This window comes from Anolis sagrei, chromosome 1, assembly GCF_037176765.1.
Source record: "Anolis sagrei isolate rAnoSag1 chromosome 1, rAnoSag1.mat, whole genome shotgun sequence".
Taxonomy (NCBI): domain Eukaryota; kingdom Metazoa; phylum Chordata; class Lepidosauria; order Squamata; family Dactyloidae; genus Anolis; species Anolis sagrei.
The window spans coordinates 206,068,956-206,085,754 of NC_090021.1; the positions used below are offsets into that span (position 1 = coordinate 206,068,956).

The 16,799-nt window shown below is 41.9% G+C and overlaps 1 protein-coding gene across 2 annotated transcripts in view; it reads right to left on the reverse strand.

The window, feature by feature from the left end:
- Positions 1–15,982, reverse strand: part of LYPD6B (LY6/PLAUR domain containing 6B) — an 89,678-nt gene extending 73,696 nt beyond the window's left edge. The window contains exon 1 of one of the 2 annotated variants that reach the window (XM_060776487.2): positions 15,802–15,982. The gene's annotated coding sequence lies outside the window, so the exon portion shown is untranslated. Of the gene's footprint in view, positions 1–14,191; positions 14,286–15,801 lie in introns of those variants that run through there. The other variant, XM_060776477.2, reaches the window with a different exon arrangement.
- Positions 15,983–16,799: the final 817 nt, after the last annotated feature.

Consider the following 16,799-nt stretch of genomic DNA (forward strand, 5'->3'; position numbering starts at 1 on the left):
ACCAATGCCTTCACTGCGGGAGAACATGTGGGTCAAGAATAGGGCTCCACAGTCACCTACGTACCCACCACCAGGACACTGCACTTGGAGGACAATTTTACTCAGACAACGCGGGATCGCCTAAGTAAGTAGGTACATTGAGCCTTTCCCCCCGTCTGATGGGGGAAGCAGCAACATGGCAATGTGGTAACACATGTTGCCAGTTTTCCCTGTCTGATGGAGGAAGGGACAGGGTAGCAACACACCTTGTGATGGAGGAAGGAGGGATGGTGAGAGGGTCACCACAAGACACCACACACCCCTTCCTTTTCACCAGTGATTGCTGGCAAAATGGAACAAAACGGGGGGGGGGGGGGAGCATCAATATGATGAGGTCCCAAACCTGCATGATTATCTCCATTGCTCATGCTTATTTCCATTGCTGGAAATAATAAAAACTGGTAAGGCTGTGTTAAAGGACACCAAACACTGGTTCTCAGAGCAATGAAAAGTTATTTTTATTCACAATGATGAATCAATAATGACATTATGCATTATTCTGTTAGATCCACCACATGGAAACAGAACTAACTAGACTGGTAATGCAACTTGTTGAGATTGACAGTTGAGTTTAAAAGAGTATTTTTAAAATGACAAGCTGTCTAACTCATACCGAATCTTTCTCAAATAGCATAAATTTTAAGATTTATTAGGTATTTTGATGGGGGAATGGAAAAAGGAAATTGTGGAAATCTAACATCAGCTTCTGAACTACAAATATTGAGACAACGGAATATCTCCAAGTGTGTGCAAAATACTTTGTAAAACTCAGAACTAAAAACGGAAGCAGCTAACGTTGCTTTAATAAAAAGAATGTGTGGAATAAGCCATAACAGCACTTTAGACTTGGATTTCTGGAATCACTACTCAGAAGGTTTGGAATCTGGTAAATATGCTCTTTGTGACTGTTCAGGACATATTTTAATGCTCAAATGAAGCAAATATCCATACTTATCATATTGGCATAAGTTGATTGGTTCTAGAATCAACAGCCCACTCCAGAACCTTGTCCATTAGCTATTTACAAAGCAAGATTTGGGGTGCAAAACCTTTAGCATGGTGTGGTCAGTAATGGACTTTTAAGTTGCAGTTGCCTAACATGATAGTTGAACTAGGGCTCCTAATGGCACCAGCTAGCAGGGTTGGCACTGCTTACTACTTGGATGAGAGACTGCCAACCAATAGCAGGTACTTCTAGGCTATATTTCAGAGGAAGGAACTGGAAAAACCACAGGAAATAGAAGACCAAAGGAAATAGACAGGGTTACCATACGTCAACAGACAACTTGAACACTGTATATACACAATGTGATAGCTCTCTGTGGTTACATCCATATGGAGAATCAAAAAGGTCTAGCAGAAATCATGCTAATGAACAGTTAAAATTCATGAGTAAACCTAGTTTGTTTCATTCCCATCATTTTTAGGTCTTCTGCCAAGTTTCTTCCTCATATGATTACTGTATAGGGGAAGTAAACCCTGAGTGAGGTGTGAGAAAATGCCATTGCTCCTGTTAACCATGATGTTCCAGCATTACAGTGTTGCTACCTTTGTCTACATTCTTCTTCTGGATGAAAATGGGCAAGAATTCCAAAACATTTCTTGAATAAACTTTAGTTATTTGCTTCCAAATGAAGCTTTCAGTGAGGAAACATAAAAGGCAAGAGGTACAATTATTATTCTTGGCATGATAATACCAAACGATTCCAAGCTCACCTGATGTCAATCACCATTAATCCACCACAAAAGAATAACATTCATTCTAATTGAGAGAAGTACTTTCTATAATGATTTTATGATAAGCTTACCAATTACAGTAATTATAAACAAACCATTACATTTAAAACCTGGATAAAACAGAGATGTATACTGCTTTTATCATGGGTACGGGTGACAGTCCACCCTCTCCAAGGTTCAGCCTATCACAGAGCTCTGAATGTGATTGGGGGGTTAATTACTTTCAGGCTTTGTGCATAAGATGTACATGAAACATAAATGAATTTCATGTTTAGATTTGGATCCCATCTCTAAGACATCTCATTATATGCATGTATTCCAAAATCTGGGGGGGGGGGGGGGAATCCAAAATACTTTTTGTCCCAAGCATTTTGGCTATGGGATTCACAACCTGTATTATAATCCAACCAATATTGGGTAGAGAGAAGATGGGGGGAATCACTGAAAGAGCAAGATTTGTTCAGGCATTGTGCAAAAGACAAAAGTCCCAAGGCTACAAAAGGAGGATGGTTTTTCTTAGTATATAGAGAGCCCCAGGGTGCCACAGTGGTGCCACTTATAAGACTGCCTTTAGAAGGAAGCAATAACAGCTATACAGCCTTACAACATCTGGTTCTCAATGTTGTGATCGAAATAATCTGAAACATTCCAAGGATCAACACACTAGGAAGAGCTCATCTGACATAAGCTGATCAGTGGATTTCCCCCACTCTAATTCTTGACATGATACAGATATGACAAAATACACAGCCATTATTAGGACTAAATCTCTAGCAAAGTTGCACTAATTAATACCATCTGGGAATCCTCTTTTGCCATAACCATGCCAAGAAGGAGGTTGCCCAAGACTGGAATAGCAAGCAGAAAAGAGAAGCCAAGAATTGTGATGTGTGGAAATATTAGGACAATTAAAGACACTCATCATGAAAATCAGTGATAAAAGTGAAAATATTCCTGTGGCAGTGGCTGTGGATACTCCCTGCAGGGATGAATAACTGAGATGCTCTGTCCCTAGAGACTTATGAGATCTGAAATATTCCTGAAAGTCCCTTGAAATTTTCTGGCTGATTGGGCCGACGATTTGGTGGAAGCTTTGGCCTCGCTATGGAATTGTAAGGTAGAAAAGGTCATCAATACAATCCTTCACATAAACTGTAGCCCAAAACTGCAGAGTCCAAAGCCTCTTTATATTTTACTCAGGATCAATAGGCACAGACGCTGGCTGGTGCCTAAAAAGTAGGTGATACAGATCATGGAGCAAATATCAGAATTGTTTAGGACTCCAAAGCACTAATAAGGTTGTCAAAAGGCTTTTTGTGCTACAAGGACTGCATTCTCAACATGCCATCCAGCAGATTTATTTCAAGTGGTGAAATGTCTTTGAGAACGGATCCCAAAGAAATAAGGAATAGGACCCTGGGCTACCTGGTATGAAAAAATTGCTTGCCACTTTGGAAAATAAAGTTGTTTCTGTTCATTCAGGTCTTGATGCCACACTGTCAGAGTCTGGGGAAGCCTCTGGTGCACTGTCTGGTCAGATTTTTTCCAGCAACAGTTTCACTTACTGTGACCTGATGACATAGGCATGATATCTGAATCAGTCTCATTACATGTAAGCTTGAATCTTGGCAATTTTGACTATTAATATCTAGTACCGCAGAACTGATTGGGAATGGCAAATATTTTATCTATCATGAGGAAATCAGAAAGTTGTAGTGCACCAACACCTGAAAAATACATTTATTGAGAATTGTTACTCTATTGTGATTATCACCTTTCTGGGCTAAGTGCTTGAGTGTGTGGTAGCTGGGCAAGTTCAAGCATTCTTGTAAAGAACAGATAACACGAATCAATTTTAGTTTGGTCTCAGGCTAGGGCATAGTACACAAATGGCCTTAGTTGACTTGACAACCTTTCTGGAGGAAGTTGGGGATGTTCTTACCCTGTTGATCTTCCTATATCTCTCGGTAGTTTTGACATCATAGACTGTCTTATCCAACTGGACATTATCTATTTGATTTTCAGGACCAACTTGTGAACAGCAAGTTGATTTTGGTGAGAGATAATTGGCCATCCGCAAGGACATTGCCTAGGGGACGCCCAGATGTTTTACCATCCTATTGGAGGCTTCTCTCATGTTCCCGCATGAAAAGCTGGAGCTGACAGATGGGAGCTCACCCCGCTCCCTGGATTTGAGCCACTGACCTTTCGGTCAGCAGTCCTGCCAGCACAAAAGTTTAACTCATTGAGCCACCAGGGGCTCCTATCTGTTCAGTGGAAATGGGAGGCACTGTACTACAGTGGTTCCATTCGTGTCTACAAGGCTAGTTCACAGAATGACACCAAAAGACTCCCGTTCACCTCAATGGCCATGAAGTTATGGAATGCCATAGGGTTCTGTTTAGTGTCCCATGCTGTTCAGAATCTATATGAAGCCACTGGGAGGATTTGTTGGAGATTTGTATACGATCGGCTGCTTGAACCAGTTTTACATTTTTTTTAAATGTGCTAAACAATAGTGTAGTCGTTTGAGTGCTGGAACTATGACTTTGGGAACCGGGATTAAAATCTCCACTTGGCCATGGAAAACCACTAGGTGACAATGGGTAAGTCATATTCTCTTAGCTTCAGGAGAAGGTAAAGGCATATCACCTCAGAACAAATCTTGCCAAGAAAACCCATGCTAGGTTTGCCTTAGGCCCCTTCCACACAGCTGAATTAAATTCCACCGTAATCTGCTTTGAACTGGAATATATGGCAGTGTGGACTCAGATAACCCAGTTCAAAGCCAATATGGTGGGATTTTTTTGCCTTGATATTCTGGGATATAGGGCTGTGTGGAGGGGCCTTTGGAGACACACAGCAGCAGCAACCTGCCATTACACCTGGAAGCAATTGCCTTCCTAGACCTAGTGACCCATTTCCCTTTTCAGATATAAATGCTAATACTGCCTATGTGGATTGAGAGCAAACTAGGAGAATTCTCCCTTTATGTTTTGTCAGTCGGCAACTACTTAAATATTTGCTTCTACCTACCATGCAGGACCTTTAAGAACAACAAAAAAACTTTCACAGAAAAGTAAGTCAATAACACATTTTGACCAAGCCTGACATCTGACAAGGAAACAGCCATCCGTATGCACAAGTGGGGCTGCTTTCTCTTACAGTGTAAACAAGGCAAGATTTTACAAGCCTGGAAAGCATTATGTGAACTAGCAGCAGTGAGATGAAGACTGGGGAAATGGCTTGGGGGGAAGGGGGGGAGACATCTTTGTATGTGAATAGATGAAATTCCTCAGACGTTTATATGTATATATGTGTGTAGATGTGTGCATTAATTGTGTATTACACAGCTAGGACAGTGAAAGGAAATGCAATTTTCTCCAGCTTGGAGACTTAGGGTCTTTCCAGACAACCATATAATCCAAAATATCATGGTAGAAAATCCCACATAATCTGAGTGTGGATTTAGATAACCCAGTTCAAAGCAGATATTGTGGGATTTTTTGCCTTGATATTCTGGGATATAGGGCTGTGTGGAAGGGCCCATGGTTATCTGAGTCCACACTGCTATATATCCCAGTTCAAAGCAGATAATGTGAGATTCTATTCGGCTACATGGATGGGGCCTAAGTCCATGGTTGAACTCAATGTGATTTGCTCCCTTTGTGTAGGATCTTCCTGTTGAAGGATTATTATGAATAAGGAAATGGAAAGGAAAGGTAAAGACAGATGAGACTGACAAAGAATGTAAACTGAAGATGATGTACTGGTTGAGATGGGCTGGAGGGATAGTCACACACATCCCTCTTGCCTTGTGCAGAGCAGTTATCCTAATATGCCACTTGAATCAATATTAATTCACACATACAAGTAGATGTGATTGCACCTGCACATTCAAAACTTGCAAAAATGTTTCATTGAACAAAGCATTATCTAGACAGAAGTCCTGGTTAGATAGGGGGGGGGGGGAGCATAGCATTATTTCTATTATGAATGGCATACAGATAAATGTCCTTCTGGTAAGCAGATGCTTAAAATGTTTCACCCCAAATGTAGATGTTTCGAAAGAGCCCGTCCAGACAGTACCTTTATTGCGGTATCTTCCGCAATAAAGGAGGGGCTGTCCAGACAACATTCTGGACAGTCCTGAATTAATTCGTCACAAACCAGGAAAACCCTGGTTTGTGATTAATTAATTAGATAGTGGATTTATTCCATGCCTTCTTGGAAGGCGTGGGATAAATCCACTACTTCTGGTGTCTGGACTGCAGCCCAGACACCATTCCCACAGTTTACTGGGCTAAATAAGCCTGATAAACTGTGGGAATACCTACCCCCTCCCCCAAAGCCCCCAGGCCCCCCTCCCGCTCTCCTGGCACGTCATTTCTATGTGCCAGGAGAGCTACTCGAAGCCTGCAATGGAGGCCGGGTAAGTTTTCATTACTTTACTAAGGGGTCTGGGGGCTTTGGGGGAGGGCCTCCATATGTTCTCCCAGGCTAGTCCTGGGAGAATGACTGGACACCCACCCCAGAAATCATGGACTTTCTGGGTTGAATGTGGACAGGCCCCCAGGAAAATCCATGTTTTTAAACACAGTCTCTCCTGGGAGAAAGACCTGCCTGGATCCACCCTCAGCTATCATATTTGATATATAGATGACTGCCGGAAGACAGAATGTTTTAAAATACAATGGTTCTGTTAACTATAACAAGTCACTGAAGAAATACAGATAAGGCACTCTTTCCTACAAGTTTAAACTCACTAGGGGCTCTTCCACACAGCCCTATTTCCCAGATTATCAAGGCAGGAAAATATCTGTTTTGAACTGAGTTATCTGTGTCTACACTCAGATAGGGTGGGATTTCCTGCCTTGATATTCTGGGATATAGGGCTGTGTGGAAAGGCCCTTGGTTAGATTCTTGATTTTAGGCATTCAGTCCAAATACCTGGGGAAGCTCTCTTCCCATCCAGGTCTTTTCTCTCTCTCTCCTAAAAGGAATGTTAACATTTCCTTTTCATTAACCAAGATTTACATCTAATCCATCACTTTGAAGTAACTCCTGCCTCAATTTATGCATAACAGATGCTGCTATTGAAACCTTTAAAATACTACACTATAGACAAGAGACTAATGGATGGGCATCTGTAAAGAAGATTATGCCACAAATACAGATGCCTTTAATAAACACATTGAAGAAAATGAGGCCAGAAGCCAATTGACTCCATGAATTCCAAGAGTCAAGGCTCACAACACATCTGCATATTTCTCCATATTGTATCTCTTGCTCCAATAAAAATCAACACATGACGGATGAAAGGATTATAGTCACTGAAGGATCAACTTAGTACAGTCTGTCTCAGCATGGTGCCCTCCAGATGTTGGGCACCACAAGGCTGTAGTCCATGATCTCACCATGGTCTCTTGAGCAGAGCTTCTTAAACCTTTTCACTCATGACCCCTTTCCACCTGACATTTTTACCCAATCCCAGGTATATATGTATGTAAAATAGATACAAATATCTAATATTTATTAATAATGAATCAGCATTTACAAGGCTTGCTAAACAAGCTTTTATGAAGTACAGCTGAAGCCACTTCTGCAGAACTACACCTTTACTTTACTTTACTTTACTTTAGCAACTACACCTTGTTGCTAGCAGATTTGTGTAAACATCTAGATGGCATTCAGAAACCTTTTACTATTGCCAAAGTGTTTATGACCCCAACATTGAGACCACACTTGGAGTCAGGGCCCACAGATTAAGAAGAATTGCTCTAGAGCAGGAGTTCTCAAACTTTTTCTGCCACAGAGCCCTTTTTGAAGCAAAAGTTTCTCGTGGAGCCCCGAGAAATGTTTATGTATTATATTATGTATTATAGTATATATTCTATTTTGTGTGTGTGTGTGTGTACATATGTAATAGAAGCAACCCCAAGGGCCATCCAGTCCAACTTTTCCTGCATAGCATTGTGCTATGCAGGAAAAGAACAATAAAAGTACCTCCAACAGATGACCACCCAGCCTTTGTAATAACAATAATAATAATAGGAGCAACCCCAGGTGGCATCCAGTTCAACTCCCTTCCACCGGTTTTCTTTTTTTAAATGTAATTTATTGAATTTTGCAATATTGTTTGCTTCAGCATACAGAGGACAGGGGAGGGGAGCAACCTTAAGATTAATTGGTTTATTTTGGTATGGGTTTTCATGCATTTTAGTTCATTTCCCCAGATGCAATGATACAGTCAATAAGCTTTCACTGTGTGTTCCTGTATGGTTACCATGGCCTTTTCCAATACTAGGATTCTATGATTTTAAAGCCACAGATATATTTTCAGTTTTCACCTCTTGAGTATTCCTTCCATAAGAAAACTCATGGGGTCACAATAAATCAGCAGGTGGCTTGAAGAACACAATTCGTGACTCTGATAGTAAACTTTCAAAGAGTTGCATGAGGTGATATGGGTCCGTCAAATGGCTGGTCTTGAGTATGGTATTAATGTGTTGTACTTATTAAAAGTCAATTTCTTTGTAATAAGAACTTTTCAGAGAACAATGAATTTATTACATGTGCAGTTGTGAGGTCTAGGATACCTCAATACTGTATATCCTCAGCATAGAGTAACCTACATCTCCTCGGCATAGCATGATATACATTTCCTCAGTACACATGGACCAATGGACCACAGGACCATCTACCCTACCCCAAACTTACTCAAAAATCCTTGAAGGTGCCCACATTCCCAGGTGAGGAGGAAGGCTTGAAGAAACATCTGGCTACAAACCCACAGCCAGACACACAAGGATCACAGCTGTACTGAAACACTGATGAAACCCAATGAATCTCTGTAATGCTGTCATTATTTTGTATCTAGCTATGGAGTTGTAGGTAGGTATTTCTTTGAGTCTGTCTGCCTATCAATGATGCATGGAATGGGAATGTGGGATAGCTTCAAGGACTTTACAGTAAGCTCAGGTGGAGAAGCTTTGGGTCTGCAGACAGAGAAAAGGAACACCGATGACTCTAAGAATTCCAACTATAGTATGCCAAGAAACCATGATAGTGGGAGATGCTGATAACAACAGCCCAAGTGAGCAGATTTTTCAGGCCATGAGTGATTTTGTACATCATATCACAACTGTGCAAGGTCTCCAGGATCTGCTTGTGCTCTAAGAATAAAAAGGGGTATCATTTCTTTGTCACCTTTGTGCACTACAGTAAAGAGTGGAGCAAGTCTGTGTCAAGATTACTGAGAATACTAGAATACCTTGAATGTTGAAAGCTTATCATAACTAAGGGTACATCTACACTAGAATGAATGCAGCTCAACACCACTTTAACTTCCATGGCTCCATACTAGGAAATGCTGGGAGCTGAAGTTTTATCAGGCATCAGTATCCTTTGGCAGAGAAGCCCAAAGATGTTATCAGACTACAACTCCAATAATACCAGGGCAGTTAGGGTGGTATCAAACTGCATTAATTCTACAGTGTAGATCAGGGGTTCCTAATCTATGGTCCGTGGACCACCAATGGTCTCCAAGGACTAAAATATGGTCCACACTCATCGTTACTACACCGTTGCAACGAGAGCGACTGGTCTTGCGAAACCCTCTTATAGTGCCGAGGCAACGGGGATGTCGGGAGGGGAGAGACTGACTACCCACGAAATGAGCGACAACAAGCGTCCTGACTGCTGGTTCTCCTCCCTCACCCTGAGCGGAGCCATTCCATGTGATGCCTGGAAGCAGAGACACCCTGGTGTCTTCATTTTTAGGCCTGTTCCTGGGGTTATTTGGGATATTGATTCAGAAAATTGCACTGAATAGACCACATCAGCTTTAGATTATTAAATATGGTTTTCTGTGGGTGAGCAGATGGCAACTACTGGATGGCATATGTTTTGTATCAGAAACTAGAATGGACGTAGACTATCCAATGCAGTTTGCTGAATCAGCACCCCAAATAACCAAACTGAAACTAAAGTTGACCAAAACCCGATTTGTTACCCTTTTGGTACTCATGTTGTAGAGTGGTCCCTGGTTAAAGTGGTCCCCGGTCAAGTGATCCCAGGTAAAAAAAAAAATATGTTGAGAACCACTGCTGTAGATGCACCCCAAGTTCCAAACATGGCAGAGGCAAAAACAAGCCTTCACCAAAAAATAGAAATGAACTTAGAAAGCAAACCCAAAGCAGCAACTGTTTTATATAAGAACTCAAAGTAACAATTGCTTTATACAATTGCACATTACAGGATGCACAGGGAATTCTCCAACTCTGCATGGATCTCATAAAAGAAAATCACCTGTTTAGTTTCTTTCTTCCAGAGAATACAAGCCAAAGAAAAACCAACTGTGAACTGAATACTGAGATGCACTGTTGATATTTACTGGTCTGCACTCTCAACCAAAGGCACCAAAACTGTCTGACCAGCGAATTTTACAAGAGTCCAAAACAGTAACCTACTAATTATAAAGGAAACTCACGGCTCCACGGAAAACATGTGAAAGGGAGAGAAGAGGGAGGCAGCAAGAAAGGAAAACAAAATTCACAACAAGTCTTTAAACAAACAGAACTCAGTACTTTTGTGAATCAGAGTTCACTTTACTTGCTCAAAAATACCCCAAGATTTGAATTTACAGCCTCAGTTGTAATTAAGTCTGATGTGTGTTACTGAAACAGAACAGTGTGATTTATGTATATTCCTATGAATTCAGTTTATTCCCGTTCATGCACCCAAATATAACTGATTTAAATTCCAAGTATATTTTGATTTGGCAGCTTTGCTGATGAATGTACTGATAAGGAGAATTAGTTATGTCTAACATCACTTAACTCACATATATTTTGGCATAAGAGAACAAACACAGAGCATATTACTGCCTCACAACTGACATATTTCTCTGTTCTTGTCCCATTATCTATGCCCTTAGCAATGAACATGAAACACTCAGATGCAAACAGGTGTACTGAAACCTTTGTTTGACTAGCAAAGACTTGTAGTCCAGACTTTCCCATATTTAAATTGATCTCTGTGTGTATTCATAAGCTAATATAACTTCAGTATCTCAAAATGCTTGGGACCAAAAGTGTTCTGGATTTATTTAATTTTTTTTAATTTTGCAAATATAAAGCTTGGAGATGGGACCCAAGTCTAACCATAAAATTCAATTATGCTTTATATACACCTTATACATATAACCTGAAGGTAATTTAAACAATATTTTAGATAATTTTGAGCATGAAACATTGTGTGTGTATTCTAAACCATTAGAAAGCAAAGATGTCGCTTTAATCAGCTACCTATGTGGACAATTTTGGAGGGTTTTAGGAACTGGTGGTGGTGCTGACTGATGTGTGCGTGTTGTGTAGTCGCAACTTAAATTTACACTTGTCAAATGAGCAAAAATGGCCAGTTCTGTGCCCACATCATGCAACACTTGCGTGTCTTTTAAATCACTGAAGAAGGGCCAGCAAACTTCAGCAACTTTGTCATTTCTACAATGATTTCTGTGCTCCACCTTGAATTTGAATCTTAGCTTCCTAGGACTGTCGAATTAATGCAGTTTGATACTTCTTCAAGGACTCAATGCTATGGACTCCTGGGATTTAATGTTTGATGAGGCAGCAGCACTGTCTGACAGAGAAGGCTAAAGGTCTTCCCTCCAAAGGGAAATTTCCTCATGAAAGAGTCATCATGGGAGAGAGAGGTCTCCATTGAAGCTTTGTTCACCAACCCTTGTTTCCACAACAAGCCAAATTTGTCAAAATCCAATTAACACAGGGACAGAAAGTGACATGAAAACTTCTGAACAGGGGCAAAGACAGGAAAACAATGGCTGGAGTTACACTTTGAAAATATACCTATTCCAACTTGCATGCAAATTCAACTTAAGGACAAACCTACAGAACCTATCTTGTTTGTAACTTGGGGACTGGCTGTACATGCTTTCCTATGCTCTGCTACGATAGCTGTCTGCACAGTTGAGTGTCTGCTGGGTCATGTAGTGCACTTCTGACTGATGTCTCCTGTAGGTGTAATGCTCCATAGGAATCCTAGTAGTCCAGCTTCACCTGCTCCCTATGGAGGGAAGGATTCCCAGCCCCAACCGAACTAAATTTGGGGGATGAGAGAGATCTCAAGGACGTAACCCAGCAGCACACCCCCCCCCCCCCCCGCATCAGGTATATAACCTGTGAGGTACGCCAGCAAGGTGGTTTGAGTCAATGGACTATAGTTGTCTGTACACTTGAGAATGAATGCAGTTGAGTACCACTTTGACTGTCATGGGCCAATTTTATGGAATACTGGAAGTTGTAGTTTTACAATCCTCCTCTGTCAAAGAGTGCTACCATAGTACTTTAAGTAAGTAAAGGTAAAGGTTTCCCTTGACATTACGTCTAGTCGTGTCTGACTCTGGAGGTTGGTGCTCGCCTCCATTTGAGCCAAAGAGCCAGTGTTATCCATAGATGCCTCCGAAGTCATGTGGCCGAAATGACTGATGGAGCACTATTACCTTCCTGCAGAAGCGGCACCTATTGATCTACTCACATTTGCATGTTTTTGAACTGCTAGGTTGGCAGAAGCTGGGGCTAACAGCAGGAGCTCACTCCACTCCCTGGATTCAAACTGCCAACCTTTCAGTCAGCGAGTTCAGCAGCTCAGCGGTTTAACCCACTGTGCCACCAGGTACTTTAGCAAAGTACAACTCCCATTATCCCATAGCATTGAGAAATCACAATTAGAGTGATGTCAAACTACCTTAATAAGTAATACATTCATTATTATGATGACTATTAGTATTAATTCTACAGTGTAGATGCACTCTAGGACTCTTGGGATCAGAGTTCAAAAGGCTGGTTGACTATGTAAGAATTACACTCTCTCAGCTATGGAAGACAGCAAAGGCAAATCCTTTCTGAACAAATCTTGCTAAGGTCAGGTTCGTTTTAGGGTTGCCATAAGTGGGAGGGAAACGTGAAGGCACACAACAACAACAACAACAACAACAACAATAACAACAGCTGGGCTTTATATGTTTCTGGGTTGTTGTAGGTTTTTCGGGCTGTATGGCTATGTTCTAGAAGCATTCTCTCCTGATGTTTTGCCTACATATGTGGCAAGCATTCTCAGAGGTTGTGAGATTTTCTTGTCTTATTATTTAATTTTTATTATATGTTATGTTTTTAATTGGTATTTATGAATTGTAAGCATTGAATTTTGCCCTGTTAACCGCCTTGAGTTGCCTACGGGCTGAGAATGGTGGTATAAAAATACAGTAAATAAATAAATAAATATTTTTTAATCTCAGAATTTATATTTGAATGGCTCTCTTGTTTCATTCATTATCTTCCCACTGATTTTGCAATACAATATTTCAAGAAAGTCTGCAACGAAAAGAAACGTTCTTCGATACTGTGGCTCGTTTTAATGTATTTTGGGGGGCTCAGGAGGCGGAAAAAATCATGAAAAATATCCTGTTCCATATCATATATAGTTCATTAATACTAATTACACACACACACACAATCATATCTTACAACCTGGGTGGAAACATCAAAGCAAATTGTAGACGGAGGGGTAAAATAGATTGTGATTCAAATTGAGGGTTCTTTTGAGGACACCAAACTAAAACCAACATAAGTAAAGGTTTTCTCCTGACATTAAGTCTAGTCAAGTCCGACTCTGGAGGTTGGTGCTCATCTCCATTTCTAGGCCGAAGAGCCGGCGTTATCCATAGACACCTCCAAGGTCATGTGGCCAGCCTGACTGCAAAGAGCGCCGTTATCAACATAGAGTTATTTTAAAAGTTTCGACAGGCCTGTATTATTTTTGCAGATCTACACTAGGCATGGGCCAATTTGGGTCCTCCCTCCCGGTGTTTTGGACTCCAACTCCCACCATTCCTCACGCTTAAGCGGCTGAGGCGGAAAAGGAAGGGGCCTGAGGCTGTGAGGAATGATGGGACTTGGAGTCCAAGACCCCCGGAGGGAAGGCCCAAGTTGGCCCATGCCTGCCCTACACTGAATGAATGCATTTGGCACCCCTTGAACTCCCCTTGAACTGCCCTGGCTCAGTGGAGCCAAGGGGAGATATAGTTTTGCAAGCTCTTGAGCCTTCTCTCTCTGCCAAAGAGGGCTGGTGCCTAATCCTAACCCATTCCACCCCATAGCACTGAGCCAAAAAGCAGTTCTACAAACCCCAGAAGTCTGTAGGAGGCAGAAACCGGATTTTAAGTGGATTTTTCTCTCTCTCTAGTGTGAAGAGGCCCCAAGTGATGCCGCCAAACTGCATTCGTTCTACAGCGGAGAGGCTCTTTGGAGTGATGTGAGCGAGAGCGCCGGCCCCTACTCTTCCTCCTCCCCCGCTCCGATCGCGCGATAAAGAGGTCCACACTTGCTCCACTCACCCGCTCAGTCGGTAGGAACCTTGGCGGCTTCAGGCCGGCCGAAGCCCGAGAGGGAGAAGCGCCGGCGGAGCGGAGGAGGCGTCCCAAGAGGCAGGCCCCTCCCCAGTCCACGCCCCAGACCCACGCAGGTAGGGTCCCTTCCTTCTCCTAGCGAGCCCATAGGGATGCGGCTTGCCTGGCACTGCTTCCTCAATGTCACACAACCCCGGGAGTCTGGAGAGGCAACAGCCTGCTCAGGCAGAGAGCAGTCCACAGCTTGTAAAACTACAAGTCCCACACTTCCCTAGCATTGAGCGGCGAAAGTGGGGCCAGGTTGCCTTCTTTCTACCTAGGACCCTTCCACGCATCCCCATAGTCCCAAAATATCCAGGGAAGTCATGCTACCCATGCTCTATTCTGCTTTGGTTAGACCACATCTGGAATATTGTGTCCAATTCTGGGCACCACAATTCAAGAGAGATATTGACAAGCTGGAATGTGTCCAGAGGAGGGCGACTAAAATGATCAAGGGTCTGGAGAACAAGCCCTGTGAGGAGCGGCTTTAAGAGCTGGGCATGTTTAGCCTGAAGAAGAGAAGGCTGAGAGGAGACATGATAGCCATGCATAAATATGTGAGAGGAAGTCACAGGGAGGAGGGAGCAAGCTTGTTTTCTGCTGCCCTGGAGACCAGGACGTGGAACAATGGCTTCAAACTATAAGAAAGGAGATTCCATCTGAACATTAAGAAGAACTTCCTGACTGTGAGAGCCGTTCAGCAGTGGAACTCTCTGCCCCAAAGTGTGGTGGAGGCTTCTTCTTTGGAGGCTTTTAAACATAGGCTGGATGGCCATTTGTTGGGAGTGCTTTGATTGTGATTTTCCTGCTTTTTGGCAGGAGGCTGGACTGGATGACCCATGAGGTCTCTTCCAACTTTATGATTCTATGAAATCCCAAACATTTCTGGTGCCAAGCATTTGAAATAAAGGCTACTCAACCTGTACTACTGTGACACTCTAAAAGCAAACAGGAATTTGTATGTAAGTTGGAACAGGTAGATTTTTAAATTTAACTCCTGCCGTGTGTGTGTGTGTATGTATATATGTAACATACAGAACCTATCTTGTGTGTGTGTGTGTGTGTAACAGAGTCTCGCTTATCCAACTTAAATGGGCCGGCAGAATGTTGGATAAGTGAAAATGTTGGATAATAAGGAGGGATTAAGGAAAAACCTATTAAATGTCAAACAATGTTTTTACAAATTAAGCACCAAAACATCATGTTTTACAATAAATCAACAGAAAAAAACCATTCAATACTTGGTAATGTTATGTAGTAATGACTGTATTTATGAATTTAGCACCAAAACATTGCAATGTGCTGAAACAGCTGTGGATCCAGACAGGAGGCAGACTGTGTTGGATAATACAGAATGTTGGATGAGCAAAGGTTGGATAAGCGAGACTCTACTATATATCCCCATTTCCCCCCAAAACTGAGACAAGGCAGTTCAAAATGGGAACTGGAAAGGCACAGATAAAAACATTTGAAAGTTACACTTAAACCAATTATTTTTAAAAGTGGTTGAATTAAAAGAAATGTCAAAACATCACTACAAGAAGGACAGTACCCACCTGTTTAGCACTGCTCCGTCACCAAAAGCTCATAGCAAAGTGTTGAGTTGCTTAGGGACATCTCAAGCTGTGCTCTGAATCTCGAAAGTGCAATGGGATTTCTTTATATCTTTACATTCTGAAGCAGACTAACAGGGCTCAGTCTCAGAATATACCGCAAGCTATTTTTAGTGCGACTGGCGTCTATATACAGTATGTACATGTCATCTGCAGGACTGTAATCCTGTTTCTGGGCGGAGTTAAGCAATCTGAAACAAACTGAACTGGATCCCAAATTTACATGAAGGTTAGGATGGTTGCTAAAGAGGTCTTTGATCCTTTCCTACCTCTGGCCAAGAAGTTTTTTTCAAGTATCCAAAAATACTTAGCTTTTCCAGGGTGTGTTCACATCTTAATGAAGAAAATTGAAACACAGAGGAATAGAAAGGCTGATAAAGCAAAGAGGAAGCCAGCAAACCCAGATCTGGAGTAAACCTATGTGAACAGAGTCCAGAGCTTCAACCATTCCTCTTCCAGCTTGGAGACAGTTCGGAAATGTAATTTTGCACCACTGCTATGTGGATTACACACACACACACACACACACACACATGCAACTAAAGTTCAATATGTTTTATTTCACTGTACAACTATAACTGCCAGGATCCCATAACATTGAGCCTAGGCAGTTAAATCTATATCAAGTCTATGGTGTAGATGCACCCTGGGCAATATATGACTGTGCCATGCTACTGATTTGCTAATCTCACTGGATTCATTTTGGCTTAGCATCTGGAGGACTGTTGGTCCAGACCAAGCATGGGGCACCCCTTTCACCCCAAGGGCTGAATTTAGCTTCAAAGCTGTTTTTCAGTGATGGCTGGGCAAATGGTGAGACCAAAATTACCAGTTGGTTTTAAGTCAAGACTTTTTCTGCCAGTCATTCAGCCCTAACAGAAGCACCTCAACCTTTTGGAAGTGCAACGGGAACTTCATATAAAGGTTCAGAAAGCACCAAA